Genomic DNA, 27649 nt, shown 5'->3' with positions numbered 1-27649 from the left:
GGGGGGGGGGGGGGGGGTGGCTTCTAGTACGTCTCATGCCTCGACTCCCACGCTTTTACACAAAGCAATAATGCAGCGGTCCAGAAAATATATTAGAACCAAAATAAAATAAACTCTTATAAATTCCTTAAGCCCTTTTTTTTTTGGTACCCACAGAGGATGTGGGAGGCCACGAAAGAGGGATGAAGAAAGAGACAGGGGGGGGAAGGAGAAAGGGGAAGCGAGTGACTGAGGTAGTGTGTGTGTGTGTGTGTGTGTGTGTGTGTGTATTTGTGTTTGTATGTGAAGGTGAGAGGAGGAGGAGGAGGAGGAGGAGGTGGAGGAAAAACATTTCCTGTTCTTTACAATCCAAAGACTGGAGGTAATAAACACACTTACAGGCTCTGGCTCGCAGACTGTGAGTGTGTGTGGGGAGTTTGCATCTGGCATCCAGCACCAAGACATAAAAAAAGGGAGGTGTAATCTCCCTCTCTCTCACACACACACACACACACACACACACATGCACTCACCCATACATACTTAAGACAGTACTTGAGGTCAGACTGCGGGATGTAGACAACAAGTGCTGTGGTTAGAAGGCTCTGCCTACTGAGCCCGAGCAGCGCACTTCAAAAGGCCCGAGTTTTGAATGTCTTAGCCCATTTACTTCAAGTCACCCGTACTTCCCATTACGACTCGCTGTATTCCAAAGCATTCCAAAGAAGATGAAGTCGTTTTTTTTCCAGCCTGCCAGGCAGCCGCTGGTTTCCAGAATGTAAACATTCCTGCAAAGACATTTTTGGTTTTGATTTAAGACATTTAAAAATATGAATAGTCTTGAATATATTTTTATATGTTTTTTGTGGAACAGCGACAAGAGCACGTTGTTTGTTTCTAAATATATCTGGGAACCCATGATGCATTGCACAGCAGACATGCTCCTTGCTTGTTTTCTACTGTTTGTTTGCTTGTTTACTCTGAAAAATTTGCATGAACAATCTCAATCTAGGATTATAGCCTTTTTTAAGGCTTCTTGAGTTATTATGAGCTTGATTTATTATATGTCTATTTTATGACATTGCTCTTATTGCTTAGCTGACCTGTTCTGGTCCAACACTTCTCATTGAGCGTTTGACCCTTTGAGAAACTGAGTAAAACTGGAAACTTTAAAGCATTGTTAGTTAAAGTGTTTTTTCCTGGTTGTGTCTTCTGTGATGTCGTCTTTTCTGTTCCCTGTTCACTTTGTGTAAAAACCCTCTTCACTCACCCACCAACACAATTCAGATCTAATGGAGTGTGACAATCAGAATAGAAAAATGACCTGCACTCCCCAAAAAATGTGTTCATCGGTGCATGGGGAAATATTTCCACACAGAGAGCAGAACTATAAAATATTTCCGACACTATTGGAGCCTTCATAAAAATCAGGAACAGAATGACCTTCGCTGAAATGATGCTTGAATGTGATATTCAAGCGTCGTATATCATTTCTAAAAAAGCCCATCTATCGTAAAGACGTGTCGTGACAAATTGTGTCCTTAGCCTTCTCTTACGTATTCACACTTATTGTCCATGACTGATTACTTTGTCACTTTTCGGTGCCAAACAACAATAGATCAGAGATACTCAAGTTGCATCCACCAGCAACTCATAGAGCGAGCGCCCAAACTTTATCTCTATCGCCTCTGATAATCAGGACTCCAGAGTTTAGTCTGTCACACGTACTGGACCAACGAGTGGGTTTGTAATCCGCTCACACTCGCTCTTCTTCTCCTGAAGGGAACGACCGGCTCCTAAGTCGACTCTAAGTTAATAAAGCTGAGTGTATAAAAGAAGCAGGTATGATTGTATAGTGAAAGTGCCGGGGGGTGAAGGAAACCCTGTTTTATGTGAGGATGTTATATGTTCTTCGTCAGCACTCGGGCTGAATCAATTTTATCGTGAGGTAAGAAAAGATACTGCCTGTAAATGTTAAAGAACAAAAAAAAACCTGGTAAAAAAGATGCAAGCAGACGTAAGTTTTCTCAGGATAATCTCATGAAACGCTTGGCAAAAATGCTAAATGGCATATTTTCTGTGCTTTTTCTTCAAGTTTATATAATTAAGCTCATCAATTGGTGCTCACTCTGATTGGAATTTACACAATTATCCATCTGATAGACAATTTAATTCCTGGAAGACAAGCGCTTGTGATCATACAGAACTCTCTGGGGTCAAATATGTTAACAATAACATTTGTAGTTTTAATTGCAACCTCTTATCTTGATGGACGAAACTCACAAGAGTCATAATAATCACTCAATATTGATATTGGGAGTTAAAGTTATAAAACGTCACTCACTTATTATTCAGCCACTATCAGCTTGTGCAGATAAAGTATCAGCAAACACAAAAAGCTTGAAAAATATATGATATTTGACCAGTTAGCTCTGAAAAGAAAGATCCATCTCAAACAGTGTATATCTTTCAGTATCAGTGTTTGCTTTGGAGTGTTTTACTTTAAACACTTCACTCACAGCTTTGAGATAAAGTATAGAAAGTTTGACTGCAGCGTTTTCCGCTACAGGAATCCCCTGAAATGATGATTAATTCTAAAACACGCTGTGCAAACGCTGCTTCTCTGTATATCCACAACTTTTATTATCGCAGAGGTTTCATCTTAAAATGAGGCCAGTTGTTTTTTTCCATTGTGTCCCCGCCGAGATCCCTTGTGCAAATTTTCTGTGTCAAGTCAGTCGCTGAAGAAAGATCGACTAGAATATCATTGCACCTACTTGACTTATTGTGTTACAACGTTTTTTGTCATTTTCCTTCCTGCTGGGATGTTTCTGAAGATCCGTCGCCGAGTTTTTTTGTATTCATCTGACAACCATTACCATTTACATTTAGTGAGTAAGGGTTCGGAGGGAAAAAATGTCTTTTCCAGCTTCAGTATTTCCTGTTACCTGCTTTTTACTCTTAGTGTTAAGCAGCACAAGCCAAAACAATTTGGCAGGATACTGACGGCTCCACATGCAGCTCAGAGCGTGGCAATAGAATCGTCTTTTTGTCTATTTGATATTCACAGTGACTCCTCTTTAACACGCTCCTTTTATACCCTCCCTGTGATGGAGATGTAAAAACAACAAGACAAGCAGTGGAATAGAGACGGACTACAAGTATAAATTATTCAACTCTAATCTGGAAGTCAATTATTCCAATTATTGCACAGATTAAAATCAAGAAGCACGTGAAAAATCTGTTTCAAAAACCATATTCAATTTAATTAATTCAGGCTATTTAAATTTCTGCACTGTGCTCACTGCAAGTTCCAGGCAATTGAGAACATTTACACTGAAAATGAGGCTGAATAATTGTGTTCATTTTATTATTTAATAAACAGTGCAAACAACACATAGGGAAATACCGAAATGCATGCAGACACACACACACACACACACACACACACACACACACACACACACACACACACACCTTATTACTCAAATGGATAGAGCTTGACAGGCATATCTTTGTTCTCTCAACTCTCCAGAAAGCTGCTAATCTGCTCAAACTATCAGCTCGCAGTGGCTGTTAATTAGCTTCCTCTCCACCATTCACTGATTATCTCGCCATCCTGTCGTCGGGTAGGTCTCGAAACGCCTGTGTGTGTGTGTTTGTGATGTGACTTTTTACAATTTGAAAAAGGCCCGGGATGTGCTGATTATTATAAGCCAGCCATCTCTCTAATGAGTTGATGAATCAGTCGTTCTCATTCTAGTCAACCTGCCTGTGTGCATCTGTCATGGCTCGATTATACGGCGCAGGGTAAGGGACAAACTAAAGACTAATGAGGAGTCAGCGGAAGCTGTGTCGCTGCCACCGATCCAGTCGGCAATGATATCTCTTACTTATCACTCTCGGAGGTGAAGCAACAAGACTAATAACTCACATTCCTCCGTCGGTAAACCACGAGGACCAAGACTCCGTCAAACTCTAATTAGTCTCAATTCAGTCCATCGCCCATATGCTTGTGCTGCACATTTTAATTGGTCAGATTCAATCTGTGCCTGTCTTTGGCTTTTAAAATGTACTAAACTCTCCTTCCTCTTGTCAAACCCTCATTGAACCACTTAGCAACCGTCCACCCGTCTGTTCCTGTCGAGGACAAACACTGCAAATACTCTCTCTTCAATTCCAAGTGTCTGATCCACATTTAACATATATTTAAACAGTCATTCATGGTTTATTAAAGATTATAGAATGTTATGTATTGTATGAAATCACAGCAGTCACACAGTTACTCTGGTAATCAGTTCAAATTCAGCTTAACCTACAATAGGTATTACTGAAAATAACATTAGGAGTAGATCCCGCAGTATGAAGTCATCAAGCAATGTTAAAATATCATCTTTGATTTATGATCCTCCAGCTTGAACATGTATGAAACACATGTGATATCAAGCTTTTCTACTTTCCCCTCTAAAGCTCAGTGCTTTGAAATCCAACGATCACATACGAGCTGCACACGCTGAGCTGCAGCAGCCTCCGCACCACCAGGGGGTCACCTAATTTAACACCCCAGTCCTCAAGACTAACTGGTGCAAAATCATCAAATGATGTATTTTTACAAGTTGTGAGTTAATTAGTTTGAAACCCTGCAAGTCTCCCTGTTACAGCACGATGTACGAGGCCTGCTCCTGAGGGGTCTCCTCGGGAAAAATACTTATCTCTGCAACATGGAGAAGGAGCCATGGAAACGGAGCAAGAACAAGGTGTACCAACGGTGGGACAGCGGGTAGTGCTGTCGCCAGAGGGTTCGATCCCCAGCTGTGGTACGTGCGTGGGTTTGAACTTTATGAACACATATATAAAATGAGTTGAGGGAGGAGAGAGAGCAGCCATGATGATTACTTTAATGACCACTTTAGACCATGGGGCATTTCAAAAATAAAGGAGAACTGAATCCTGAACATACTAATAAATCGTGTTTGCAGGTGGAAGGTCTCACTGGTTGGTTGAGGGGCCTACGTGGAATCATTTGAATTCTAGTTTTCATTCATCTCTTTGGCTAAAAGGTGTGTGTGTGTGTGTGTATGTGTGTTATGAAACAGATCCCCAATGAGTGAAGGTTAATCATTCATCCTTCTGAGAAAAAACATCAAATGCTCATTTATTTACAGGCTTTAAAACCCAATAAATGATTTCCAAACGAGGGTCAATGCCAAAGCTTTGAACTATCATCTTTTAATAAGCGCGAGCTTTGTGCATCTTCTTTTGTGAGCCTGCCGGAACCAAACTGGTCAGCAGTGATCAACACTTTCACTGTTTCTCTCCCAGGTTAAATGCTCTGTCCAGACATCAGTAGAGTGACAGAGTAATGTGAACTTAGTCCTCGCATGAATTAGAAATGTACCAGGAAAGGATTGAGAAAATGTTCAATCTGGAAGAAAGACAGTGGTGTTTGACTGTTTTGCCTCTTGGCCAGGTTGTCTAACATCAGTATGATTGTGTGCACTTGATGTGTCACCATCTCTCTGAGTTGGAGCGTTTTGAAGCGGCTCACCCACTGAAGTGACAGCAGAGGAGACGTGTCAGGGAGGAGAGGATGAATCCATTCTGCCGAGCGAGATCAGGGTCTGGCGCCCTGAACAGATAACTAACACTGAAGGATAACAGGTGTCATCCGGAGAGGCTGGGTGAAGATTTACACTGAATGTGTCCTTACCCAGAATTTATGAATAAAAATACTGTGAGTGAAATCGTTCCATGTTAGTTATTATGAGATTTTGCTGATGTACACGCCCATTGCATACTCTCAGTCTTGCAGTCAGACTGCTTCTTCTCCTGCATAGTGTAGCTCTGCTTGTGCTCAAACCATGCGCTTGCACTCGGATTTCTTGCTGCTCGGACGGATTAACTAAGATCCATCTTCAGTCCTTCTTCTCTCTCTCACACTTCTTCGTGCACGTGTACAGCTTCTGCTCTCTGACTTACCTGTGCTCTTGGATTCTTTTCCTCATTAGTCAACCCCCTTGTATTCTATTGGTGCAAGTTTGGGCACAAGCAGATCATCTCAGCACAAGCAGGTGCTATTAGAGTGCAGGGTTTTGAATGAGAGAGTAAAGAAAGGGGGGGGGGGAAACCCATTTACAACAACCTTCAAACTCATGAAACATATACTTTATGATCCATTTCTTACACAGACCTGTTTACTCACACACGCATCCTGTTATGATTGTAAAAGAATGATGTTATGTTACTGCTGCACACGCCGACGTTATTAAATCTTGCTTGTTTTATGTTTCTAACTTTACTGTTTGGTGGTCAGGATGGAGTAACTCTATAAAAAGCTGGACTTCTTCATGCCGGTCGAGTGGGTGCATCTGCTCATCTGTGAGGATGTCCACCTTTGATGAGGTTTAGGCAGCAGATGGTGTTTAAATTGGACATGTAAACACGACCCTGCAACAGCGTGGATCACCCCGACACCTAAAAAGCTCGGAGTAGCTGCAGCGAAGGAAATCAAATCTACGAGCATCTGCTTCTCCGTCATATTTCCCCACAATAAACCCGAATCTGCTTAATAAACTTCAGAACCTGTGAGCGTGTGCAGAAAGGTGCGGAAGCAAATCATCATCACAACCGTCAACTGTCACAGAGAAGTTATATTCAAACAAAGTTCTTACTCCAGTGACTGACATTAGGGATGACAGCGTTTCATTAAACAGAGGCAGCGAGCCAAGTTCCACTCCCTCACCTTTTGTCAGCTGTAATCATTACTGCGATTCAGCTGCGTTCAAGTCGTCTTCCCTTAAGTGTGCGGCAGTACATTCTCTCGACTTCTATGTGGCCATAATGTAGAATGTAAATCACTGTAATGCCTCTCGCTGGGTCGATCCGTCACGCCCGGGAGAACCCTAAAGCTGCGGAGGTGCTTATTAACAACTTAACTCCGAGAGTGAGAGAAAGAGACATAAAGCAACTGATAGTCACAAAGTAACACGAGCACCAAGAAACACAAAGCAGTAATAATTGAAATGCAACGCAAGAAAATAATTATAGAGAACAAACGACAGCCAGGCAGCGAAATAATGAAAGAGTGTCTAGTTTATCATTGGCTGCGATGGGAATTTAATATTATCCAAAATAGGTTTGGGAATTGTACGAATTACAGTCTGGTTGTGATTAACTGAATGAAATTGGATCATTAAAGCTTCCAATCTTCTTCCATTTGTAAATAAATTTAAAGTAAAAAAGAATTTTAATTGTATTTGAAGAAGAAGTTGATTAATCAAATGGACGCTGCTGGAAAGTCGGCACATTGTCTTAATAGGATTGGCTCATGTAACACATCAGAATCATTATACAGCTCATATTATTTTAATAACTTGAAATTGGTATTTGTTTTTGTGTCCGTCTGTTTCGACAAGTTCTCACAAACAAACAAACATGTTTACATTCAAGGGAGAGAGCTTGAGGAAGTCTGGTGATTATTAAAGAGTCTCTATGGATGAGTCCACAGAACAGCACACAAGTCAGTCTTTGTTTTCCAAGTACGACCACGATCACTCTAAAACCTTAACCACATGTTCATTATTGTAACAATGACGCCAAAGGTCACTAAACTTAAATAACTAGTCATTTAAATCCAACCATACAGCTATATTACCTACAGTATCCCATCAGTTACAATGGGCTAACCTTGGTTCATGGAATAAAAAGATTTCAACAGCTACTCCAGTATCATTCCTGCAAAACTCTTTACATTCAGTGGTAAGTAAATGTAAAGGGGGATTCTGCTAAATTGTACAAAATCTAAATCCTTGTCTGTGGTTATTGTTGCTAACATATCAACAGACGGGCCACCACATTGCCACCACCAGGTTTGAAGCCTGTAGCTTAAAATGATGACGTGGGAAAATCCCTCGAGTCCCAAATCGTCCTTCACTGCAGAAATGGCAGAGAACTAAAAATGAAAAAAGCTTTGCCAGAAATGAGAAGTTGGCAAAGCACCGTCCACTACCCCCGATTCCACAAAGTCTGGAGCAGCCGCTAATGCACAAACCCCTTTTTAACAAAGTGATACACCAGGCCAAGGCCAAACTAATCGTCTGAGAAGAATCAGGCAATCGCAGGGACGACTGGCAACAGAGTGAAGTGGGAAACCTACCCTCACACACAACGCATTTATATATATATATATATTGACTTCCTTTTGTACAATGAGGGCTAATGCTAGAGATACTCTAATACCGCAGCCAACTCACAAAACATATGTGTGTGTGTGTGTGTGAATGTGTGTGTGTGTGTGTGTGTGTGTGTGTGTGTGTGTGTGTGTGTGTGTGTGTGTGTGTGTGTGTGTGTGTGTGTGTGTGTGTGTGTGTGTGTGTGTGTGTGTGGTATTATGAAATGCTACATGCTGTTGATTGAGGGATTTACAGATAACTGGCCTCATAGCTGCTGACACACACGTAATACATGTTTCAAACATGATTTTACTCAAAAACAAGGGATTAAACAGTTATGAGTCACTGCAATTCAATACATTTTAATTTTATAAAAATAAATCAATGGAAAGATTTCCCCACCAAAAACCCGATTTCACCACATGACAGCAGCCATTTTGGATATGGCAATAAAAGCCTGCTGCTGCTCCCAGTACCGATGGTGCACCGGAAGACTGATGATTATTATCATTTTGCTATTGGTCTTGGTTATTACTATCCTTGATAATAACTCATATGATACATGACCAAGAAAGACTCCATATAAAGTATATAATATAACACTGTATTGTTGAGTTTTGTGGCCTAGGTAGTTTCCCAACAACACCTGCTAACTACTTGGTCGGCTCCTGAACTGCCGGGGATTCAAGGACATTGTCATTTACATCATGTTGTTTCCACAGATTTTTCAGTCCTGCTTTCCTGCTGTAAAACTTCTGTTCCACATGATCCCAGAGGTGCTCTCTGCAGGAAGTGAGGGCCATTGGAGTAAATTAAAGCGTGTGGCTACGCCTGGAACAATTTTGCGAGGACGAGTGTTTTGTGACAAAGTGCCATGTAGGAAAGCACCTGGGTCCAGTTCCATCAAAACTGAAGAAGGCAATCTCCGAATTCCAATCTGTTTTCCTCTCACTGTTTGTGACACGTCTCACTTATTAACCTCACAGTAAACAAAGTACTCACTCAACAATTATGTCTTCTTAATTTCCTCTGCTTCTCTTTTATTTGATTGGATAAACGCCAAAATAAAATGAAACTCGTTGATCAAATGGTGTAAACTTATAACAATTAAACTCTATGACTTTTGAGGTTTGTTATTTACTGTTGTGCATCTAAAAGTGAACAAAATACAGTTTACAAATGCAGCAAAAGGTTAGAATCCTTGAAATATACATCAAAGTGGTGGTGCATCAGGTTTCTGTAGCAACTGGTCTTTTTTATTTGCTGTAGCTCAAATACTTTGCAGTTTCAGAAATAAAGCTACAACCAGCATCACCACAGACCAAGCAGCGACTGCACGTCTTTCAAAATTTAGGCAAGTTTACCCAGATAATCTTCCGTTTCCTGATATTCCTGAAATTAACATTTTCTTCTTACTGGAGCAGTGTGAAGATGCAATCTTTATTGTTCCATTCTGCAAAAATAAAACTGAACCCGACTGTATTTCCCTCCCCGGGCTTCTTGTTTCATCATCTCCTCTGTTATGCGAGGAGTGTGTCTACAAAGTCCTTTAGTCCTGGTCTGTGGTCAGTGTTCCCACTGGTGCACGGAGCTCCATACTTGTGATTCAGAATTTCAGAAATCTTCAGAGATAGTTTTTCCTGGCACCTTCAGCTGGATGGCAAATCATTTGCGAGTCTGTTTGTTTCCAGCTGAGTAATAAAAGGCAGAGAGGGCGATTACTGTCACACACAGAGATGCCTTTTCTGCTCCACTTCACATGTGGATCTTAGGCTGCATAAATTGGCAATGGAGGTTACAGTGTACGTCTCTCTGTACACTCACACACTGCCTCTCTGCCACTGTCTCATTAGTAATCACATTCACTGCACACTTACAGACACACTCAGATAAAACACACAAGACATTAACACTCAGTGTGGCGTGCACGCGCACAGACACGCAGCACAAACACATGCCCGCGACACACGCTGTGTTGTATGAATGCTGGAATGGAGGCACGGCTGGATGGCAGCCAGCGTTTTGCTGTCGAAACCCTGCAAGTGATGGCGACGCATTTACATATTTATTATTTCATTTGGGCTTTCAGGATTCAAGCTACCCACAAACCTGCTCTCACACACAGACACACACAAACACACACACACACACACACAAACAAAGAAGGAGAGAGGCTTCTTTGAAAAACATTCACATCCAAATCATCAAGTGCAGTCCCCAGAAAAATGAAAAAAGAAAAGTCTGTGTATTTCATTGAGTTTCAGGGACAGGTTTTGATGCAAAGAGGAGAAAAAATGCAAATCACAAACAGCAACTAGGCCAAATATTGGCTCAGCTTGAACCGTAGTATAAAGGATTTTGTTGGTGGCCAGATCGGCGACACGGTTTAGGGCAACACTAATGGGAGAGTGGGTTTTAGATGTTGCCTCATCCTGAGTCTCATCATTATATAAAGGATTTAACATCAAAAGGAGTCATGGCGGAAAAAAAATATTAGACATGGTTACTTTGGGGATTTATTCCTTTTTTAATTGCCTCAAAGACAAACTACAACGACGCTGTAAACAGGAAGTGACAAAATTAATTACATGATTTCTGCCACTGTCACGTTGGAATAAGTGAAACAGCAGAAGATGCTCAGATGGTTTTCTACATGTGGATCTGGACAAAGTGAAAAGATGTATAACAGTTGATTCTGTGCACTCTATATTGTTATGATGTTAGATTTCACTTTGGGCAGCTTCACTGTTCTGCTGCACTTGAAGTTGTGTGTTGTGTTTAATCACCCAGACTGAGATGCTCCACTTCTCACAATAACACAAAAGAAGTTTTATGCCGTTGCCTCATTGTCTGCACTGCTCTGTCCCTTTCAAACAACTGACCTGTCTGTGAGGCAGTAGACCCTCAAAACATTACGGATGTTTTAACAGTCTTCTATCTCCATTTTCCACCTTTGTCAACTCTCCTCTGAGTGAACCGGATAAGTTTATGTGATTGTTCTGTTTCAACAAAAAACAAGTACAACATAAGCACGTGTTTATATCGGAAAATAAATATGGATCGCTCACAACAACCTTCTTTTTTTTTCAGTCGTGTAATTTCAGCTCGGGCCGGGTGTAACTCACCACAAGTGATTTATCCTCGGCCGTTTCCTGCTGTGATGAATCAACAGTGGTCACACGGATAAAAGAAAAGGCTGTAAGAAAAAAAAAATGCAGCTTCAATTAAGGCTGGAATTGTAAACAGCTTCGCATAATCAGGTCCTTCCTCCTCAGGCTTTTAGCTGATTAGACGTCATGATGCACCGTCTATTTTCTGCGTTTAGGACGCCATCGGTTATAATGTTTAAGTGACACCCTCTTCGCCTTGACAGAAGATCTATCACAGTTTTCTACCTGGGAAGAGCTGCAGGTGTGGGGACGCGTTTCCCTCTCTTCTCCCCCCCACCCCATCTCTCTTGCTCTCCTCGCTCTCCCCTGAACTTGGCAGGAGATCGATTTCCTTCCTGAGGCGAGGTGTTCAGATGACTAATGCTCAGAACGGCAGAGAGCACGGCGCTCCCATCACTTCTTGCACCAAAGCACTGTTGACAGGATCCTAAGAACTGGAGCCTCAGAACTGATGAGGCAGCAGGAAGGAGGACGGGTGGGGAGAGTGTCTTCAGAGGCAGGCGGGTGGAGACGGAAAACACAGAAGCAGCATGCAATTAAAACACACAGCGCCACACTGCACTGGTCAGTGATTTCAAGAGTATTCACAGTGTGGAACTGTAAATCATTTTGGAAGGAGGAGGGAGCAGGTACTAAAATACAATCTGTTGCATTATCTGGATTATGGGCCTTTGTATGTGCACCTGTTACTACAAAGTAATATCTATATTGTTTTTCACTCCCATAGGTGGAACTGGTTTTTAGGGACGTGGTTCATTTCAGGTCAAGGAGAGAGATTCTGCTGCTTGGGCTCATGCAAATGTAAAAAACATCACAACCCCATGAGCTATATTTACTGTCTGCCATTTTATTTTGATGTGTCCAAATTCTGAGAGTGAAATATCTGCTCCATATAATCTCTAACATATCGCACACAAACATTTTTACAATGTATTACGTCACATTTTATACACGCTGTAAATCTCAGGTTATTGCTCAACGTGGAGTAAACTATTGTATCTGGATATAATAGCGGGGACGACTGCTGCCAAACTGTACAAACTGAATTTAAAAATAGGCTGAGATCAAAACCCAGTGCGAGTCAGCTCCAGATGTGTCCGGGCCCGACTCATAACACACACCACGTTCACACAGCAGGTCCAAGTGGCCCAAAGCTGACCCAGATCTGATTGGGATCAGTACAAATCACATGGAATCTGATCTTTACAAATCAGAGCCACTTTCATGTGTGGTTCTAAATTAAGATACAGATCAGGTTTGTTAACATGCAACCTCAGTCTGAAGAGAGATGTGACCCGAATCCAAATTCAATGCGAAAGCAGGAAACATTATTCAAATGCATTAAAAGAGAAATAGTGACAGGTGCCAGGTTATAATGAAACATGCTTGAGTGACAGAATCATCAGAATCAGAATCATGAATGTGGCACATGATTAAAACGAGTAAATCTAAGTTATATCTCAGTGCTTTCTCATGCAGCTAGTATTTAAAAACAACAAGTCAAAACGAAAACTGAATATTAAGGACAGACATCAAAAGAAAGATATAGATAAAGCAAAATAATAAATGATAATAGCTGACTGTGGCATCTCCTCGTGCTAAGAGCCCAAAGGCATTAACCATTAAAGGCCTCACCAAATGCTAGTATACTGTCTATTTAATATGGTCAAGGTGACATTGGTTTAACCAGCTGATGTTTTCCTCAACATTCCTCAAAGCGCTCAGGTTCCTTTTTAACTTCACTTGATGCTGATTTCCTGCTTCACTCGCTTCATATCTGAGGCAGAGCAAGAATTGTACATCTCAGCTCCAGCATGAAAACTCATTTCAACCAGTAGAATCCCACCATCCAAATCCATTTATATTCATGAATGCAGTTTCAATTCATGGTCTTTTTATTTGTGCCGGGATAATGGAGATGCTGCCGCATGTAAAGTACAAAACATGCAAACAAAGACGGCCGTGTGCATGTGGAAGAAAAACGTATGACACGGCACAATGGAGCCTCCAACACTCGCCTGATTTTATAGAAAGCCCATTGTCAGCAAACAGGGCAGCACATGCAGTTGTAAAGCCGACGCATGTATGCACCACAACAATGGAAACCACTGCCACACTGGGACTGGTGGTGGTTCGTTATGGTACTTGTGCTCCAGGCTCCTCCAAAGTGCTGCCTAAGCAAAAGACAAGTCATGCATTAGATAATAGCTTGAGCCCGAACAACACAACAACTGCTGATGACTGATAACAGCCACAATAATGACGGGTATCAGGTGAGACAGCAGTTTCGGACAATAAGTCAGGTTGAAGTAAAGAACTAAAGAAACTGGTTGGTTTTCTTTGCTAAGTGAGAATAGGACAGATCTTATATGACAATTAAGGGAAAGAATAAACCAATATCTTATTTATGCAAAACTCAGTGCAGTTTTTTCTGTGTTCAGCTTTTCAAACGATTTATTTATGGATTCAGTTATACATATTTTGTTCGTCTTTTTGTGTTTTGTATTTATAAGAAAAGCACGAACTCTGAACTACAAGTGCATAAACCTCCACAGTGAAGTGAGAAATGACATTTTGGAAAGAATAAACTTGGCACCATGCCACAGGCTACGACTGAAGAAAAGATATCGAAATCCGTTGCTTTTACACTGTTTCTCTTTTGTTTTTTTCCTTAGTGTTGGAGCGATGTTGCTTATTTTCCAGTGTACACATCCCGATAAGCATCATGAGAGGCCCACTAGTGCGATATATGGGGGAGAAAACATAAACATGTGCAGCTTGTTGACCTGTGATGCAGATAAAGACGCTTCTTTCTTATCTGTGAAGCAATTCAAAAACAATAATCTGTGTTTGAAAGGAACCTCTGTTCCCCGGAGCGATTTGTAGCGGAGGGGAATTGTGTTTATTGTCCTCCCAGCGCTTCGCCGAGCAAGGACATCTGATAAATGTCGGATTGTTTAAAAATCATGAAGACCTGCAACTTCACTGGATTCCACACAAATACCCCAAATGTTGTATTTTCACTTGTTTACTTTGGAAAGATTGTGGAGTTCCACAGGGTCGGTGGAGAGTGAGATAGCAGACATGTCGTATGACGACCACTCAGGCCTCCTCTTGTCTGGTGACAAGGTGAGAATGAGTCAGTGCAGTCGTTTGCAGCTGGTCAGTCTCCCAGATGTGGCCCAACCTCCAGTTCCACTTAACCTCCGAAAAAGAGATAGAAGAAGATGAGGAAACTCAAAAAGATGGCGTGCCGCTACAGGCTTGTGCAAACGTCTTTGCACTTATCAAACATTTCCAGATGTTTTTCCGTTATTTCCTGCAGAAAGACTCTTCTTTACCAACTATATCCCTCAATTTTTATTATTTATCATCTAGCCCAAAATTCAGTGGGGACAATCTTGGGTCATCGCACCCCTCAGCAAAATGACATGGAAATCGTTTCAGTGGCGTTTGAGGAATCCTGCTGACAGACAGGCAAAAAAACAAATGGCGATGAAAACATAACCTCGCTGGCGGAGGTAATAACCTGTTCAGAGAAATGCACTTAGTTTGAAATTCACTTGTTGTTTTCCAGACTCCAGCAAACATCGGAGGATTCTGACAGATAAAATGGCTTCGCTGTGCCCCTTCAAACTTCATGGCACATATCAACTCGTGTCACAGTTTAGTTTCTTTACTTTATGCTCAAATCCTTTCACACGTCTGTCTCTTTCTCCAGCACATCTTGTTTTTCTTGCTTTTCTTTCCCCTTCATCCCATCTCCTCAGTGCTTTCGAACATTTCACACACTATACTTTCCCCTCATTGGTTTCTCCTGCAGCGATACTCCCCGTCCCTGCCCTCCGTCTTCTCTCTCTCCCTGGTCAGTGATTTTATAGATTGTATCTCCGTAATGGCCGTGTGGTTAACAGAAATTGCTTGTGTGTGTGTAAGTACGCCACTGTTTTGTACGTATGCAGGACAGTGGCAGTGTGTTTGTGCATGAACAAGCCAGAGAGTGAGCCAGGCCGTTCACCGCAGAGTGTGGAAGTAGCTGTGTCTGACTGATTAGACCCTTTAGTGAGTGTACCCACCTCACAGCATACATCTGTCACACTGACAGCTGGGCTGAGAGTTTATGCCTCCTTGCTTCTGACTGTGTGTGTGTGTGTGTGTGTGTGTGTGTGTGTGTGTGTGTGTGCTTCTGCTTTATGAGTCTTTCTGAGTGTGCATGTATGTTTTGTGTGCAACCGTTTTCACGCTGTAGCCCTTTGTGGTGGATAGTATTACACACATGTTGGCTACGTGGGAACTGTGCAGCGGGAGTGTGTCTGATCTGATCTCAGCGTGTGAATAAAGATGGTCGACAGATGCTCACTCAGGCTCGAGCCTCAAGTCTCTGTCTGAACTTGACAGCGTGAACTTGATTTTGTGTGTGCGAGTCCCACCTAAGCTTTTCTCTGATTACAGGAACGTGAAATGGTAAATGGTCTGTATTTCTTGTCTTGATGACTAGAAACTCAAATCTGTTTTTGCCATTCACACACAGTCATACTGTGCATCTATGTGCAGCACTTCCCTTATGAGAAGGAGCTATTTTGGGGCTCAGTATGTTGCCCAATTAAACGTGGAATGGGGAAGACTGGGATCGAAACACCGACCTTCTGGTTAGAGGACGACTCAGGTCGGGAATCCACACTCAAGTCTCCACTTCATCCCATTGCGCAAGAGTGAGGCCAAAATATACTGATAATATGCAGCTATGTATGTTCAGGCTATTGAATCCCATCAATTCTAAAACGTGAAAAGGTGTCCTGATGTGTATTTGTGTTCTTGATGTCACCAGAGGGAACATTGCAGGTTGGGTCGTGTGGCACATTTGAATTTGATGTGGAACTCCATAAGCCGTGGGATCTGTGATACTTGCACGTGTGACATCATAAGATCTTTGTTTATGCCTTTTCATCAAAGCTTAATACAACATGTCCACCACATGCGTCTGCATACTGAGAACAGATGAAGGCACCAAAGGGACATCTTATAAATACATTAAGTCCAGAGGATTGTGAAAGTGGTGAAGCAGAAGGTTGTCGACTGCAGATCAGAAATCCTTTACATCCATCTCACTCTGTTCCTCTTCCTCCGTCCTGCATCTAAAGGACCTCCCTCCTTTCACAGTTTTGTCACATGAAACTTTGAACACCACCATTACTCATCCCAGAGTGCAGTTCATTTCTCCTTCATGAATGCACATCGCATCGCTGGGTGTGACTTTCTGACTTGTAGGAGGAATAAGGAACCAAGTCGGATTCTTCTTCCCCGGGCTTGATTGTGCCCTCATCGCACCAAACCCCAAACTTTTGACTTTTAATCAACATCAATCAGTGAGAACTCTAAGTGGTAATAGTTCTGATGAGCATCACACTCAAGCAGAGAGTAGCACCACATCTCTGCACAGGGTTGTGAACAGGAAGTGCAACATCTTTCTTCCTCTCAATTTATCTGTGATAAAGTGGAAATCCAACATAACACCACTGACATTTGGTAAACTCATGTTTTCTTTCCTTCACACTATCCGATAAGCTTTGCCAACATTTCAGGTTTTGATGCAATTGTCAAGAAGGTAAAATACGATTTTAGATGGATATATAATCTTTAGTCTCCCGTCATCATGTTCTTCTTCACCATTCAGCCACAATATTGAAACCAGTTACCTGTTACACAATCACACAATGTTTGTGTAACCAGTGTCTCCTAGAAATTATGATTGTATGCTACAATTTTTTATAATATCCAGGGACAAGATGCAGGAAGTTGGTTGTGGTATATAGATGTGTAACGCACAGGGATTATGTATATAGAACAATACTACATTATAATGTGATATACTATACTTATACTATACATTGCACCTGTCTTGAACTTTCGGTTCTTAAAATAGTATTTTTACAGAATTTGCATTGTGCGTCATTCTTTATGGTCGTGATCCTCCACTGTCAAATAAAAAGTCCACAACTTTGAAACACATCCACCATCATCACCCGAAAATTCACATATGATTATAAAAAATCACTGCAACACTAACCTGGGTTATTTATTCCTACTTCGTCCTGCTGCAAAAAACACTGAACTACTTCTCTTCATAAATTAACTTAAGTAATTAATTCCCAAGAAGAATAAAAGGCAATATAATAAAAAGTTAATCCACAAAAAGGCTTAAAAAAACTGGAGATACAGATATTCTATTGACTTTCAACAGTAAGTGGTAAGCACAGTCAAAAAGAAATCCATTAATTTTGCCCTAATAGTGCAATTCCACAGAAATAGACAATGTCCAAATAATTCAGACACAGGCAACTCTGACCGTAAATCCAACGCAAATTCAATTTACAGTCTGTGCTGCAAAGATGCCAGAATAAAGCTGAGGGGAAAGAAAATACGGCTCTTTGATATCGCCAAAATGAAAGAGACGGAGAATCAGTTTAGTTTGATAAGGCTCTCACGGCGTCTTGCTGTTGATGCAGAGGATCCATTTAGTCCTGGATTTTCTCCTCTTTTGTCTGCGAAGGCAAACACATTCTGCCACTTCTCGTTTCACATCCATGTGAGGAAGCCTTTCTGCAGTCGGCCCCGGCTGCTTTGCACATTGTCTGGTCATTTTTCTGACAGTGCATGAATATGAGCTCAACATAGCTGTCCGTGTGTATTAGCAGACGAGCTGTTGGCAATGTTGAGGGAGGCAGGTTCACACTTCTTGTTGTCTCTAATTATGAGCATGTTCCACCCCGTCTCCTAAAATCACTTTCATGTTCGGCTAATTTGATTTAGCGGATACATTCTGTGGGGGAACATAACAGTTTTTTGCCTGGATTATGGTTTTTATCAGGGGGGGGGAGACGAACATCTGCAGAACATCCACTGACATTGAAATACATTTGCATTTCACGTCAACCGAAACACGATTAAAAGCACTAATGGAGATGTTTCTGTAGCTCAAAGCACATGGTTACCATCAGGACCAGAACTGGAGCTAGATGTTAGGAAAGTCTGAGCTGCATTGAAGCATAAAATGTGATTATGAGCGGGAAGCATTGACTTCTTCAGAGACGCTTTATAGTTAGGTTGTAAAACACATGTTTAATGCAAACATCCAGGCTACATGTTCATGCATGACCTTGGATCGTCAGTCACAAGAGTCCGGAAAATTCTGAGATATCAGCACAGTTTTTCTTTCTAATTTCTTTACCCTAATATTGTTTGTTCATTCCCTCCTGATTTGTAAGATAGGACCTGCTGTGTTTTGGTTCAGATTCATTTCCATGTGAAACTACTTCTTTCATCAATCCATCCACCCAGCCATCCATCAATCCAACCATCCATACCCTGGACAGGTCACGAGGATATTAAAGGGCCAAAATCATGAGACAAACAGCCACTCATACTCCCATTCACACCTATTGTTGTATATGAGTCTGAGTTTTGTCTGAGCTATGGAGTCCTTTTCAAAAAACACTCTCTCCCTCTCTCTATCTGTATCCCTGGATCACAAACAGTGAACAGCACTCTGTCTTCAAGCCAGGGGCTATTTCAAGCTCACAAGATAAAGAGGAGGCTGATTTGAAAAGGGGGGGGGGAGGGGGGGATCTGTCATGGGCGACAATGTAAATCAAAACCAAAGCAGACAAACAGAAACAGGAGGGACAGAAAATGTTAAGTAGCATTTACAGAGTGAGAGGGAAAGATGGATGCAGGTGGGATAAGAAGATGTGTGTTTGTATCATTTGCCACGGATCAGTTTAAATCAAAGCAGAACAGACACAATGCTGCAGGGTCTTTTAGCCATGCTACAGTCAGATATTATTGTGGGTCTGTTGGCTGGATGGTTGGATCAATGCATAGACGCGTGACCAGTGTTGGGAAGGATACTTTCAAAACGTATTCCGTTACAGAATACAGAATACATGCCCAAAAATGTAATCTGTAACGTATTCCATTACATTAACTAATCTGAGTAACGTATTCTGAATACTTGGAATACTTCCGGTTTGTATTGCATTTTTTAAGTGTATGATTGCCGCGTTGTTATAGTCAGTGGAGAAGCAGCAGTTTAAACTCTCTCTCCACCGATGCGGCGGGCCAGCTGGATGTCCGGCTCCCATCCACTCCCACCTCTGTGCGGGTCTCACCGGAGGCTGAAGGACCCCCCCCCCCCCCCCCCCCTGCGCCAAGGCTGCCTCGCGCCGTGCTACGATCGTTTCGGCGTCGAGTCTATTTTTTTTTGCGCTTGACGCGAGCGTATCGCTCCATGAAACACACTGAAAAATGATTTTAAACGATATTGATGACATTTTATATGATATAAATGATAAAGTATGCATCCCATAGTTTGTATTCCCCTTCTGTTGTCCTGGAGTTTTAATTTTACCAATTTTACCGATCACATTATTAAATGCCCCCCTCTGCCCATCCACTACAGACACACAAGCAGTCATAAAGATAAAAAGAGAGGGGGGGCGGCGGAGAATACGTAATTTACCCTCGACACCCGACATTGAACGGAGAGAACAGCGGAGAAGTTCTTGAGGATGGATGAAATTAAATTGGGACGCTGTTCCAGTTAATGTTGGAGCAACAAGTGACTATATGCTTTTATACTACTGGGTCAACGGGTGATATTATTAGCGCTGCCCGGCGCTTCAGCGTCCGGTGTGAACCCTGCGTGCCTCGCTGTCCTCCTGCAGAGCCATGACAGCGGAGCTCTGGGAGCGCAGGTCGGTCTTCTCTCACCAGGCGCTGGAAGGGCAGCTTGCGGATCAGCAGCTCCGTAGATTTCTGGTAGCGACGGAACTCTCTCAGAGCCTCGGTCCCGGGCCTGTAACGGTCCCGAGCCGGTGGCGGTGAGGCTTCATCACGCCGCCGGGGGCCCGGGCGCTCTTACCGCAGCCCTGGTCTCCAGCTGCTTCCTGGGGGCTTTGCCGCCGGTGGATTTACGAGAGAGTGAATAAACTCGAGAAGTACCGTCATGTAATCCACTGATTTCAACAATGTAACTGTATTCTGAATACCATCTATTTAATTTGTAACTGTAACGGAATACAGTTACTCATAATTTGTATTCTAAATACGTAACGCCGTTACATGTATTCCGTTACTCCCCAACACTGCGCGTGACGCAATAGACGAGAAATAAGAATCTCTCCCTTCGCCCACTTGAGTTGAAAGATTGGAACTTGAGCAGGGTGGTGGAGCAAGAACCAACCAGGACAGAGAATGAAACTCACTGGAGACAGATCCTGCCACCGAACCCGATCCAGCAGGTCATCAAACTGGCCACTGGTCATTGGTCAGACTCATTTCGTACTGGAAATGTCATCCAGACACAGCTGGAGGAGAAGTTGGCTTCTTCTGTATTTCTACAACAGGTAAAACATAGCAATTGTGGTCACTTCGGTGGACGTTGTGTTCTCTTTTCCAAAGGAGAATGAGACGATAATCACGGGTTGTGTTACCTTGTGTTGATCACACGAGTACCGCACAGACACATTTGACCCGGTGGCCAAACTTGCAGCAAAAAACAACGCAGAGGCGGAATATGATTGTTGTGATTGATCATTCTGCAGGAAGTTACTGAAGTTTCTACAGATTTCTTCCGGAACAACAGACAGAACTCAGCCTGTTCGCCAACTATCACATAGTTACCTTGATCTGTCTTTCCTGGGTTGTGCCTCTAATATTCCCTCAGTAGTGCCGGTGTTTACCCAGTGATGCAGCTTCAACAGGAAATCAACAATATTCCTCTGAAAACTTTCAACAGCTTGAGACTTTGTAGTCGTGATTGTTTAGGAGAGAAGTTGATCTCTCGCTCCACACGTTTCTTTATTGTGAATCTTTTTTTCTGCATAATTCAAAAGTTAAAATGCATATTTGATGCATTTCTAACTCAAACAGATTTTTCCCCAAAATAATAGACACGAGCAAACAGTGGCAACTGCAGTCACATCTCTCCATCCTCCTCTTCTGTGATTGACTCTTGTTTGTGCTTCTCAGCCCCTGACTGCATTGTTTTCAGTCTGTTATCTATGAATTTTGACTTAACACTGACAAAACAATTCAGTGTTGTGCAGACACGAGAAAAAGAAAAAGGGGCACAGCAAAGGGAGGGGGGTGTTGACAGCATCAGTACCCCTACTGCCATGAGCACTTATCAAACCGAGCAGCAGAATGACAACAGCACAAAGAATGACACGGCCGAATTAACCTTCTGTTCCAGATGAGGATGAGGAAACAACAAATTTTAGGAGACGGTGTCCTGGCTGCAGCCAACATGGTAAAAAATCTCCCAGTTCTTTCCACAGGATTTGATGTTTTCACCCTTTGTCACTCTCACACACTGGATTGTTATTCACAACAACGTATTAGTATTCAGATTCACGACGTGGATTGCAGAGGACGGACTCTCATCCTCAAACCTCTGTGTTTTTTATACTGTTATAGTCCAAGGGAGCTGAGTCCCTGGTTCTGAAGCCTCTTGATTTTGTCCTTCAACACAAACACTCTAATGTCGGGAAAAATTCAAGTATTTTAAAAGACTCACACAAGCCTCAATTAGCACGATAAGGAAACATTTGTTTGGTTGTTATTCTTCGTTAAAAAAAAAAACATATTTTTTATGCTAAAAAATAGGAAATGTTATCTTTGAGTGCAGGCTTTGGAAATGTTAAATAAGAACAAGGAATGTCCTTGTTTGACTCAATGAGTTGGTGAATAACATTAGTTTTCTGTGGTCTATAGTCTCACTGCTCCGACTCAAATTGTAATGGGAGATAAACAAGGATCTGTGAACTATGAGCAAGGAATATTTAAAGAAGAAAAGAAGGGTTTTTTCTTTCCAGATTAGAGAGTGAAGGTTAATTCTGGATCTTGGGAATACATTGACAAGATACCTGAAGGTTATAGTTTGACAGTCCCATCCCTGACATGTTGATGTGTAAAATACTTGGCTGGACCAAATGGAGCAGCAGGGATGTAGGGCCGGGTTGGCAAAGAGCAACTGAAGTACATGAGATAGTTCCTCCTCCTGGCTCTGCTGCTCAGTTTTTAACTGGGTGAAACTGCTTCTTGTCTCCAGTTCTGTGTTCCATATTTAAAGGTTTTTTTTTCCAGAGTGGGTGCAGCCACAAACTAACCCCAAAACCCAAAGTGATACCAGGGAGAGATCACAAGTGCCACAGCGAGTCCAGACGGAGAACGCTCAAGCCAATTTCCCTTTTTGTTTCCTTTGATCCACAGGTGTTTTCATTTCTCCAGGAGCTACAGGCCACACACAAACACAGCGACCGCCCCCCCATGTGAGATCTCTGCATCTGCTGGCTAGAAGGAGAAACACTCTCTGATCTCTTCCCTGGTCGGTGTTGCTTGGTCCTGCTAACGAGCGGATCAGCCTCTCCAATTGGTGGATTCCTTCCGTCCCTTCTTCCTTCTCTACGTTCACCCTCCTCCATCCCATTACCGCTATCCACTGACGCCATTCATTCACTGCAGAAGCCAACATGAGCTCATCTACCAAGTGCTGACGCACGACTCCGTCCACCTCACAGGTCTTCGTGAAGCTGTGTAACTTATATAAAAGCCGTAGAGCTGGAGTCGTCTGTGGCAGAGCTGCTGAAACAATGAGAGCATTACTTGCTGTTTTTATTTCAGAATATTAGAGTAAACTGGAGCTTTGGGACTTTTACTGCGGATCACAGGAAGAAAACAATTTAAAGATGTCACCTTGGGCTGTGGGAAACTTATTTATTTTCGTTTTAGATCTCCAAAAAGTAAAAGCAAAAAAAAGTCAGTAATGAAAACTGTCCCAAGTTGCAGCCTTGGCAACAAGAAATCTGGGAGAAAACAATCCACAGAAATCATATTACCATTTAATTTCAAACTACTTCGTGCCTTTAAGGTCATTTCAGCTTCTGTAGGCTGGTGTAAAAATATTCCGGTGCTTTAGGAGAAGTTGTTCACACAGACTCACACACAACATCTAATAGCCTCAGTGGAGAAGGTTCATGTGGGGGAAGAGGATTAAAAAAGCTGGAAATAGAAAAAGAAGGTGAAAACGTGCAGCAGCAGACAAATGATAAAAAACCTGAGACGAGACAAGATAGAACGACTGGAATCCTGCTCCACTCCTCAGTGAAGGTCAACAGCCGCTGTCCCCACAGAAACTTCTCCAAACGAGCTCGGTTGAATCTCCGTCTGAAGTTGAACAAAGACACACAAAAAAAAATTGGGAAAACACAGGTGGCTGCAACCAAAGAGCTTTAACTTCTGAAAAGAGTCTGTTGAAAGTGAAGTGAGTTTGTTGAAGTCCCAAGACGGGCATTCGTTAAATGTCAGAGCTGAAGCCAGGAACGATGAGAGGGTTGTGTTACTGTGTGTGTGTGTGTTAGTGTGTGTCAAAATAAAGCTGATAGACATAGAAAATGCTTGAGCACTCCAGCTAAGATACAGATACTGTGGCTGCTCTTTTTTGTTTGACACGGAAAATGAAACCACACATAAATAATTTGTCTAAAACACAGAGAGTTGAAACCGTACAAAGAAAACAGGAAAGAAAAAAGATTTATTCAGATTTGAGAACAGATATGACAAGAAAGTTATTTGAATTTGACTTGCTGCTCTGCTGGTTCTGCGATTTGGATGTTGCTTCCAAAATAATGAATAGCGCTCCATGCCCCTGGGGCTTTTGTAATTGGAAACTTTTGGGGGTTGTCAGTTTTCATGATATGAAATTTTTGTGATTGCGTTTTACACGAGAACAAAAAATGTTTCCATTACAGCTCAGGTCACGTTTTTTGTAGTTTCTGGCTTCATGTTCCAGTCATGATAACACGGCCACTCTTCAAAGGAATCCCTGGAATCCGGGGAAAACACTGACCTGAACATTCTGTTATGGAGCAAGAAGCAACACATGATCCAACCATTTTTCAAATAGCCCACATTTTACTAATTTTTTAGCCTGATTCTCTAAAAACACTGGATCGTTGGTCAAAACTAAAGGCACACTCAAAATGTAAGGCTGACAATTTATAAGATTATATGTCTTCATTTGGGTGAACTGGAAGCTTTTGACAAATTCATTGAGATATCCTTACAACAAGGAATTACATTTGTCCAATGCAGATGTGACACACTAGTGGTTCTGTATCCTTGTGAAACAGTATGTCTAATTTTCATAACGTGCAGGTGGAAGAAGCTGTCATTCAAAAAGGCATTCCTGAAGTTTGACTGTATGATAAGCTTATTCCGTCTTCATAGGTTAATATAGTTTGGTATCATTTGTGTAGCAATGGAAATTTAAATGGTGCTTTGAAGATATTGCCTAAAGGAAGCACATAAGTTGAAAATGAACGATCAAAGGAATGAACCTTTGGAAAGCTTGTGATCGATGGTGTAAAATAAAACCAGGAAGAGAATCGAGACAAGTCAAGTGTTCGAGGCCGAGAGAGAAACATTCTTTAAACTTCAAACCATTCCTATGAAAATAAAAAAACATTTGCTTTCTGAGTATTTCAGAAACGGGTGAGAGGCTGGTGTTGATCAGTAATCAGCTAAAATGTAGACTTGGTAAGTTTAACAAAGCCAAACTTAAAAGCTTGTGAGATGTAGCCTGTTAACAAAGATACGTTGATTAGATCTAATTTGAAAGTGTAAATTAAAGATAAAACATCCTTGAACAGTCAAGTTCATGTTGTAGATGAATTATAAGAGAGAGGCAGTCATAATATAAACCAAGTGCAACAGTTAATACCAAGGCTACTCTACCAGACAATACATGTCAGTAACATATCGTCAAGGCCAAACAGCAAGTTCTTTTAACCTTGAATTACCCATCAGACAAGGAATTGGTTTTATTATTTGATTGTGTTCTTTATATCTGAAACTCAGATTATATTAAGTGCTCAAATGTGGAGCAGGCTCAATTTCCAATGAGTCAGACTTGAAGATAAGTCAGTGAGATTTTACGATTCACCGAATGTTCTCATAGACGTCTTGCACTATTAACGCAGCGACAATCCGAAATAGGGTCCGGGGGGGGGGTCTTATTTTGGTGGAACATTTGCTTTCATTAAAACACTTTATTTGCCACAAAGAAACCGCTAAAGGAACAATTAAAGACTTTGACTGTTTGATTGCATGATTTAAATCTTCATTAGAACCGTTTTCAGTGAGCAGGTTTCTGGCTCAGTGGTTGTTGTTGTTGTTGTGTCCTGCAGCAAAGGAGACTTTGAAAACAGTCACAGGCAGGAAGAAGGACATGTGACATTTGTGGCCAATGACAGGTTTGTACTAACAGTTAACATCTGGTGAACCACACTACTGTGCAGGGACTTCACAGGTGTGTGGTGATCTGCTGTGGTCTGACCCACGAGTAATGAGCGCCCGGAAATCAACATGGTGATGTCTCTGCTCCCAACACAAGAAGACCTCACAGTGTATTTTCCGTTCCCAGTTGTAAAGGCTCTGGTTTATAGGTCTCTGTCTCCTGCCCAGTGCAAATGAACTTTACACACTTTGTTTGTGTGCTTCTCTTCATTAAAATCTAAAAACAGCTCCGGGGCACATGTGTTTAATCTACATCTGCCCCTGCACGGACCTGTGGTGCTGTCATCTCCAGGCGTCCGTATGAGCAAAACATAAAAAATATATACTGCAGCGAGGATGCTTTTTTGATCATGTGCATGTGTGTGTTGCCTGTCATTGTGAAGAACGTATGGTCAAAGTGGAAGCCGCTGTGGAAGCTCTCTGTGTGTGTGTGTGTGTGTGTCTGTGTGTGTGTGTGTGTGTGTGTGTGTGTGTGTGTGTGTGTGTGTGTGTGTGTGTGTGTGTGTGTGTGTGTGTGTGTGTGTGTGTGTGTGTGTGTGTGTGTGTGTGTGTGTGTGTGTGTGTGTGTGGTGTGGTTGCAGTGGCAAAAGCAGCTTCCCCCCTCTTTTGCCGCCGTGTGAGTCTGAACATGTCTGTGTGTGGTGCGGTCACAGGCTGAAAAGAGCTTCGGTTCACATGGGAACAAATGACAGGATCTGGTAAAGGGAGGCTATCTGTAAAAAAAGATGAAAGAAACCAAAGCAATAAAAAAACACACGTAGATTAGAGCCGAGGCCTCGACCAGACCCCCCACGGAGATTTCACTGCGGCGTCAGATGGTCAGTTTGATGGTCACCGGTTCCTGCTCTGCATCTCCTCAACGATAACGAGGCACAGCAGCAATTTAAAATGTCACCGCTGCCTCAAACATATCACACGTAGAAGAAATTACTGCAAAACTAATTTTGGACACGATAAAACAACCAGATAACACTTATTTACCGCCGTTAGTGTCAAAATCATGGAATGTATAAACACACGCTCACCAAATACTAAATTGCTGAATCAATATCCCTGGAGATGTATGCAGCCATGATGGGATAATGTTTTTCCTCTTCATGGCACCCGTCTTCACCCTCATTACGCCTCGTGCAAATACAACACAAACACCATGTGATCCTGTGCTCGTCATGAAACATCAGCAGCAAAAAATAGAATCAAATAAATTCAAATTGAGGGTTTACTCCTTTTTTCCTTTTTCTGAGAAACCCAGTGGAATCCCAGTATTTAAATCCCATTAGCTCTTTGGCTCCTGAAACCATTCTCATCATCATCCTATTACACTGTCCCAATTAAAACCATGTGGCGTTTCTCCAACTCGTCACCATTATGTTACAATATCACAAACCGCCTTGTTTGAAACTTCACTAGATTATAAACATGAGTTATTTTATGCCCAGAATCGTAGAAGAGGAAAACCTGCAGCAATATGAACACACGTCATCCCTTAATTTACATGGAATCTGAATCACTGCATATTGAAATAGGGAATTTGTAATGAGAAAGAAACACAACATTTTCTCTAGGAAATGATATTTGATTGTAAAATTAACCAATCAACCAAACATGCTTTTTAAATTAACCCATCAGACAACACTTTTCAGTGGAGCCTTTGAACAAATAGTCCTGTTACCTGTTGTCAATCTAATTCATCTTAGAATACTACGAAGATCTCTGTCCTCACGTATTTCGGGATCCGTTCAGCTTAATGGCTTCACACTTGGCTTGTGCCTTGTTAAGGGCCCCAGTGGGTGCGGTGTTTAATTTGGTGCCACAGCTCAACAACAGGACACACCAAAAAGCCCAACTCAAACAGGCAGAATCACACTGTACTATTTGGCTCACGCCATTTTGTACTTACTTCAATAAACTTTAAGATCTGGATAAGATCAAGACAAAACAAAGAAAACTATCTCTACATTTTCTTTTTATAGC

This window comes from Limanda limanda, chromosome 1 (genome assembly GCF_963576545.1).
Source record: "Limanda limanda chromosome 1, fLimLim1.1, whole genome shotgun sequence".
In the NCBI taxonomy this organism is placed as follows: Eukaryota; Metazoa; Chordata; class Actinopteri; order Pleuronectiformes; family Pleuronectidae; genus Limanda; species Limanda limanda.
This window is presented reverse-complemented; position numbering follows the sequence as displayed.